Genomic DNA, 8674 nt, shown 5'->3' with positions numbered 1-8674 from the left:
CAGGTGCTTAGATTTCTGAGATATCTCCCCAGCCCCAAATTTGCAAAGTTTATCAATGCTTTTTAAAAATGTATTCAGTACAGTGTCTATAGGGTCTGACTACACAGATCAGACTTGTAGGGAACCTTTTCAGCCTCCCAAGCACTGGGATTACAGGCACACACCACCATGCCCAATCTCAATCGTGCCCCAAGGGTGGGGCTGGCACAGTAGTCAATGCTTTTGATAACAGTAGTGATTTCCTTCTTGCATGAGCTTGCTTATGTATCTGCTAGCTGTCTATTCTCCCTTTACGACTTCTACAAGAACCTGGCAATATTTGATTTCTTTCCTGACTTGTATTCCCAAGGATCAATCAAATGAATCTATAAGGAACAAAAACTGAACAAAAGAACAAATGAAGAAAAATGGGTAGATAGTTTGACCCCATTTTTTTCTGAGAGAAAAAAATTATGTTATTTGCATTCCACATCATTCTGTATTTTATTTTATTCTTTTGTTATACCATTTTATTTTGAAGAGTAAAAATAAAAAGCAAGAAAAACAAAAACAAAGACAGAAACCGGGTAACATACAATAACACATATGTTACAGATTTTCAAAACAAGAACAGCTGATTAACAATGGTCGATATATTATCTATTCTTATCGTCAAATCTGTTGCTCAGATTAACAGATAGAGTTATACAACATTGGACATATGATTGAATATTATTGCATGCTTTCAAGAAATCTTAAATTTTTGTTCTCTTTTTCTTTTATTATCTTTTTCTAAACAATATTTTAAAGACAGTATAGTAATAATTGATATGACATTGGAAATATTTAGAAGTCCATGATGACAGATATTTCAGTCATGGTTTTTGTATTACACATTGCAGGGGCCAGGGAGATGGCTCAGTGGAATAAGAGCTTCCCTGGCAAGCGCAAGGGCCTGATTTCAATCCCCGGTTCCGGAAAAAAAAAAAAATCAATTTGTATTACACATTGCTGTCCTCAATGTAATTTCTTAGTTCGCAGATATCAACATACAGATTTAGTCTAGGTGAGAATTCTACTCATTAACTACTATTTTTTAAAAACTAATGGAAATTCTTAGTACAACTACCTCAGCCATCCTGAATACATACTTCATGTTTTCCCCGTATCCTTTCTTCCTATCTTTTCTCCTTTCTCTCCTCTTTGTAGTTTAATCCATAAGTTACTTTTTTTCCCCATTTAATTGTATTTGCTATGCCTTTCAGGTTTTATTTCTTCTTTTGGGTTCTTACACTAGGGAGACAATACAATATTTACACATGTTGGTCTGGTTCGTTGTGCATTTTAAAAAGGGCAGAATATTTGAAAGAATAAGGCAGCTGCTGTGAAAATATTAACAACAATTTAATGTAAAGGATAAAACTTACTTGTATTATGTGTCTTATATGTACAAGAAATGCTACCAATGCTTGAGTTCTGTTCTTTCAGTAAAATGGTTTATTATTCTGTGTGGAACTCCATTCAACCAAGTCTAAAAATGCTAGGACAAACAGATGCTTTGAGATGTTGGTAGCGTTAAGACCACGGCACGATTTTCTCCCCACAGAAACATCAGCTTGAAGAGCTTTTCATCTTAAAACTATCTTCAAAGAGGTAAAGATCCCAGATAAAAGATCATGGTATTTGGTTCTAAAAAATAAGATGTACTGTAGAAAGCAAGAAGGAAAACATTATCAGCACCATTCCTTCACCAACACCAAGAAATGCAGATACCACCCACTTGGAGGAAGAAAATGAATTAAATCCTTGGATCTCAGTACGGGGCTCATCATTGTCAAATTGTGCCAGACACAGTGACTTCTGCCCCCCTAGCCCTGGTCACTGTCGGAGACTGAGCCTTTAGATTGGTGCTAGCCTGAAGCCCACAAGTCTACTTCTACCTTTTCTTCCACAGCCTTCTTGGGTACAAAGTAGAAGATATCATCTGCAGAGAAATACTCCTTTTATAGGATGGGCATTATTATTAGTACAGTGAAGTAAGCCCAAGATTCTGCTTTGGACTTCAGTACCAGGCCAGGGAAACCTAAGAGCACGTGGATCCCTAAGGCACCTGAGCCCGGGTCAGTGTTCAGAGACGGAGTCACTGGAGCTGTCCCATGTCAGGCAGAGATCTAGGAGCCCAGTGGAGTGGACTTGTGTTCATACCAGCACTGGTCTCAAAGATACACAGGCACAGAGCAGCAGGAAGCATACAGCAACATGAGCTTGGTTTGGCTCTGTAGCCTTGGTGGCCTTGAGATTGCCCACTCTAACCCTCCTACAACTCCAGGGAGCGCAACACAGAGAAAATTATTTTCAGCATGGAGAAAGTGGAGGGAGGTAGCCTCCAAGTTGCTGCAAGGGAATCTGAGATTTGTCCTCCTGTACTACAGCTCCTAATCAGACTAAAGCCCCCGAGCATAGGCCAACTATTGTGGATGTTCTAGGTCTCTTGGCCAAACCTAGCCCCAGGAAGTCACCTGTAGGAAGCAGACTGTCCATTTATGCACAGCAGCAATCTGTCCAGAGCCTCACATCAACTGCATATTTGCACATAACTAGGGTTTGCAGCAGCCACTACTGGTATAATGGTGACAGCACATGGCTGTGGGAACACTTGGTGAACCCAGATTTGAGAGTCCTCTACTGCTGAAATAGCCTTCACAGAGCACTTGAGTCGTCTGCTTAGAATTTCTAGAACAAGAGGGCTAACAAATCCATAGTATGATGACTGAAATAAATACAGAATCTTTCAACGTGCAGACAGAGCCTTATGTCTACAGACACCGAGTATCAGGGATCGCGATCGCTAGCATGAGTTGATGTTTACAAATTACAATCTGACAAGGGGCTAACAGCCAGAATATAGAAGGGCCTCAAAACAGACAGAGGACAAAATAAAGTGTCCAATCTGATTATTAAGCTATTGATCTGTATGAAATCTCAGAGACTTTACCAAGGCTATCTGAAACAAACTCAATGAACTTCAAGAAAACATAGACATATAATTTAGTGCTTTATCAGAGAAACTTGGAGAGACCAAAGTAATTTTTACAAACCAAATGAGTTCTTGGACCAAGAAATTCACTATATGAAAGAAAAATGTGAGAGAGGGCCTCAAGTGCATACAACATCAAGCAAAGCATCGGTGCACTCGAGGACAAGTCATTTGAAAATATATAGAGGAAAGAAAGAAATAAAAGATGAAAAGGAGTGAAGAGGGCATGAAAAATGAGGCTATGGTAAAAGAGCAAGTATTGAGGCTATTGGTAATGCAGAGGGATCTAAGAGTGGCAGATCATAGAAAAGTATTCAGAGAGATAATAGTGGAAACCTTTCCAAATCTAGAGAGAGATGCAAATGTCCAGCTGCAAGAAGTTGAAAGGTCATCAGTGAGATTTAGCTAATCCAAGGCTTTCTCCAAGCAGGTTCTGTTCAGGACCTTGAAGGTTAAAGACAAACAATTTTCAAAGCATTAAAAAAATAATCTTCACAATATACAATAACACAAATATGTGTATCACTTGTCTTAACAACAGATTTCTCATTCAAAATCTTATGTGGTTAGGAGGGAATAAGATGAGATTTTTGGAGCAGTGAAGGAAGCCAAAACACTCAAATTACCAGCACAAAACACTGTGTCTAGTAAAGCTGTTCTTAAGGAGAAATGGAGATACAACCTTAACCACAGGGAATTTATCACCCTGTGGCCTCCCCTACTGGACATGCAAAGACATTTTTGTTTTCAAATTGAAAGAGACTCTAAAGGACAAAAGGGAACAGAAAACATAAAAATACTCATTTGATTGAAGAACTATATGGAGAAATGAAGAATTCTCTAATATTGTAAATAGGATCCATAATCCATTTATATTTTTATTGTAAATATTTCAAGTGAGAGGTTGGGAAGACAGCTCGGCAGTCTAAGTGCCTGCCTGACAAGCACAAGGATCTGGCTTTGATCCCCTGTACCGCATGCTGTGTTGGACCCCATGCCTTGCTGGTCACCTACACTGGGCATGGTAGCAGATGCCTGTGATCTCAGTTGTTGGGAGGCTGACACAGGAGGACCAGTACAAAGTCTAGGATGTGTGGTGAGAACCTATACCAAGTAAGTTAATCAATCAATCAATCAATCAATCAATCAATCAATCAATCAATCAAATGAAACAATTAAAAATATATCTGCATTAATGTTAAGTATAGGCAATATAAAAATGTAAAATGAAACCACAAAAACTCCTAAGGGGAGAGAATTGGAATGTATAGGAGATTTGTAAGTTACCCATAAAAATTGTACATATTTATGGGAAACATCAGGATATATATATATATATATATATATATATATATATATATTCTTACTGAGTAGTTAGTATTATCTCACATATATAATTTTTGTGGTGGTGAAAACATTTAGAAAGTTTTTATCTCTTTTTATTTTCTTATCATTTTAATCAGTATTAATTTACTATTATTTCAAAACAGCTTCCAATTAAAAGTTTTATGAGCCACATAGTAGCCCTAAGCAAAAGTCTACAGTAGACAAATCTAATAAGGAAAGAACTAACATACACTATCAAAAATTAGTTATGTAGCCACAAAGAAAAAAGTAAAGACAAAGAAAATAAAAAGAAACTGCAGAAATGATAACACAAGGAAAACATGACATTAAGACCTTACCATATAATTATTTTAAATGTAAACGGATTAAATTATCATTTAGAAGGTAGATAGGGATGAGAAGGACTACAAAACAGGAGACTCAAGTATACGGCGGCGTATATAAGAAACTCAAAACTCACAGGAGAGGGTCTGCAATGAAAACAATTGAGATGTAAAGACGACATTCCATGCGAACAGAATCTACAAGCAAGCCAGGGTAGCCACTGTTACGGCAGACGAAATGAACTGCAAATCGAAAGCAACAAAAAGACATTTGTAAGGTCATCATATAATAATAAATGTGTCATTTCAGAGAAAAGATATATGTATATACATATATATTCAATATTCTAGATCTTAAATATGGAAAGTAAATATTAATAGGCCTAAAGGGAAGGATGGATTCTGACATATGATTCCTTTATACTAAAGCACAAGTCTCACAGAAAAAGTCAATAGAAAATTCAATAAAGATACAGCTGAGTTAAGCTCCCCACTAGATTAGAAGGACCCAAAAGACAACTACAGAGTATCCATAGGATTCACACACTCACAACAGCATATGGAATGTACTGAGGGCTAGAATACATAGCAGACCACACAACAAGTTTCAACAAAAATTTAAAGTTGAAATCCTGTCAAGTATCATGTATGGCCACAAGGCAATATAAGTGGAAATGAGTAATAAAAATACTGGAAACTATACAAGTAGCTGTAATTTAGATAATATACTCCTGCTCTATCAGCAGATCAATGGGGGAGTTTCAAAAATTGGAAACATCACACGCCAACATGTACAGGATACAGAAAAGCAGTGATAAGAGGAAAGTGTATAGCAATCATTGCTTGTATCAAAAGCTAAAGGATTATAAATAACATTTGATGACTTCTCAAGACATTAAGAACTGTAATACTAGTAGAAGGAAATTAAGAATGGAGCAGAAATAAAGGGCTAAAAATGCAAAAGTAGTTCACGAATCTTCAATTAGACTAAGAAGAAATACAAGAGGACTCAAATAAAATCTTCGATATAAAAGGAGACATGAAAATTGACACCTCAGGAGCAGAAAGGATCATTAAACATAGACACATAGCTATGTCCTCATAAACTTGATAACCTACAAGAAATGGACAAATTTGTGGATAGACACCTTATGGATCTGAATCATGAAGAAACAGAACCTTGAAATAATAAGGATTTGACTGACCTTGTCAGACACAAAAGTACATTTCTTGTTATATAGGTCTTGCTTTATCTTGGTCTTAACCATACAGCACAGAAGTATAAAAACGAAGTATAAAAAGTAAAGCCATATCGATATGTTGAGCTGTAAAAGGCTCAAGTCAACTTCTGACACTGCCAGTCATACAGAAAACCCACCACTATCATGGACTTCTGGACTATATTGGGAGATTCTGCTGCATTCGTGCACCTACAATATTTAAATGACAAGGGAATGCCCTTCTCTGACAAAACTAAACAAGAAAAGGGGATACAAATGAAAGACTGTTTTGTATCTGTATCTTCAAAATAAGATGGATATACAGCTACTTTCTCTTAATTCAATGAATAGAAAGATTTGCTCTAATAGTGCCTGTGGACAGGATATCATGTCTGCATCTTGTACAATGAATAACCACTAAGACAACAATATGCAGTGTATTAATTATTGAAACTGTCCTACAATCAGTTTTGCAACTGTCTCATTGCTATTTGTTTCTCAATAAAATTATTAAACAAATAATAATAACAATACTGAATCAGCAATTAAAATCTCCCATCAAAGGAAAGCTAACACTAGTTGGGTTTATTGATGAGATTTACCAAACACTTAAAGGAGAAATAATATCATTCATTTCATGGTATTCTAGTACATTGAAGAGAAGTAGATTATAGCAACTTTATGCTGTGAAGCTAGCAATGCCATAGTCAGAAAAGTGCAAAAAAAAAGTCACAAGATAGTCTCCATTATGAACATAGGAGAAACCTCCCTCCACAGAATAGTAACGATCTGAATCTAACAACACGCTAGGGAGGTACTTCACAATTATCAAATAGAATTTACCCAGGAATTCAAGAAAGTTTCAACATACATAATGCATTAAAACAATCTACCACATTAGCAGGAAAAAAAAAGGAGAAACCATGGGATCAAATCAATGGGCACATAAAAATCATTTAATGAAAACAAACCTTCTTTCATAATAAAAATTCTAAACCAATTAAGTGTAAAAAGAAGGCACTTCAACACAGAAGATCCTGTATGGAGAAGCTCACATCACACTGAAGGAGGAAAGCTGAAATATTTTGCTCTGAAATTTAGCCCAAGACCAAGGATTATTTTTATCACTTTTCTTCAAAACAATGGCTTTGTTCAAAAACTATTAGGCAAATGAATTGAGCAAAGCTATAGGCTACTAAATCGTTGGTATCTGCCACAAGAAAATTGTCTGAAGAAGAAATCAAGAAATCAACCCCATTTATAAAAGCTAGACAAAGACCACAGAAGTACCCAGTGCCCAAACAAATGGGGACTAAGTTCTATTTAGATAGGAGAAATACATTTTGGCATTTTAATAGTCTACAAGTGAGTATTTGCAATGCTAAAATACTGTTTATTTCAAAAATCTAGAATGATAAATATTTTCATTACAAACAAATAAGTACTAAACAAGATGCAGTAATCCCAATCTGAATATCATGTATTATAAATATGCACTGAAAAAATTACATGGTATCCTATGAATACATACAATTATTACGTCTTACTTTTTAAAAGAGAAGGGAAAGCCTTTGGGGTGTTGTTCCAGGAACTATAAATTCATAATTAAATAACGCTTATGGTGTTATAAAGTGGTGCTCTTCAAATTTTCAAATTAAAATCTGAGGCATTTTACTTATCAAGTATCAGATCTGCTCTAATTTATTGTTTTATACATGTGGCTCTAAGTTGGTAAAGTGGGAAGTTTCTGCACGTCATGCCTTCCCACACAAAGCCTGGAATATTGTACCCACAGTGTCCCTTTTTATGGCCCTGGGGGTGAAAGGTAAGATAGCTACATCCACAAATCACAGGCAAACACGCTGTGTCATACATTTAGGGAAATCAAACTGTGCTGCTCAGGTGTTTCCAGACTGGTCAAAATCCTGATTCTGGGAGCCTATTTTACTAGAGGAGAGTCACATTTTCATTACTTGCTGCTTTGAAATGTATCTTTTTCTTCTCTATTATACTATATTATATGGGTAGAAAGTGGAGAAATTATAGGTGGAGTGTATAACATGATTCGGTGATTTCTAGTTTTCCCATTTCAAGGAACTTAAAACACTTTACCTTCTCTCCACCCCACCTCCATTGTGCTATTGTTTCCGTGTCACGCAATATTCTAGGTATTTAAAACTCAGACTATTTCTTTTTCAGAATATCAGTGATCATGGTACTTTCCTGCATATTCTTAATATGCTTTTTTAAAAAAAGTGTGTTTGGTACAGGGTTTCACCTTGCAGTTCAGACTCATCGTGATCCTCTTGTTTCAGCCTCCCCAGCGCTGGGATTACAGGCGTGCACCACCATGCCCGGTCTCAGTAGCTGACTCAGCGTGCCAAGGGTGGGGCTGGCACTGCATGTGGTACTGGGGATTGAACCCTGTCCCTGAACTTGCCTAAGCTGGTGCTTAGTCTGCTGAGCTATCTCACTGGCCCTCTCCATCCTCTCATTCATCCTGCTGCCTTTGTCTTTTTCTGAGATCATTTTATTTAGTATGAACTTTACAATGTCTAACATGTCTTATTTGTTGGAAATTTTCTTTGCCTTTTAAAAATGAATTGTAAAAAGTGAATTATATTTCCTGATATCTCAGTGCATTGTTTTGTGATCAGTTATTACTTAATATAGAAGTAACAAATTATGTGCTTGGTGGAAAATTGTTTCATTTAGCCTCTTTAAAATGATTTTTCTGGGTGTAGATTTTTAGGTTGACATTTACTTTT

General features: G+C 36.3%; 1 pseudogene; it reads left to right on the top strand.

The window, feature by feature from the left end:
• The window catches only part of LOC101568209, a 14058-nt pseudogene that overhangs the window by 4361 nt on the left and 1023 nt on the right, over window positions 1-8674 (top strand).

This window comes from Octodon degus, unplaced genomic scaffold, assembly GCF_000260255.1.
Source record: "Octodon degus isolate 3935 unplaced genomic scaffold, OctDeg1.0 scaffold00008, whole genome shotgun sequence".
NCBI lineage: Eukaryota > Metazoa > Chordata > Mammalia > Rodentia > Octodontidae > Octodon > Octodon degus.
This window is presented reverse-complemented; position numbering and strand designations above follow the sequence as displayed.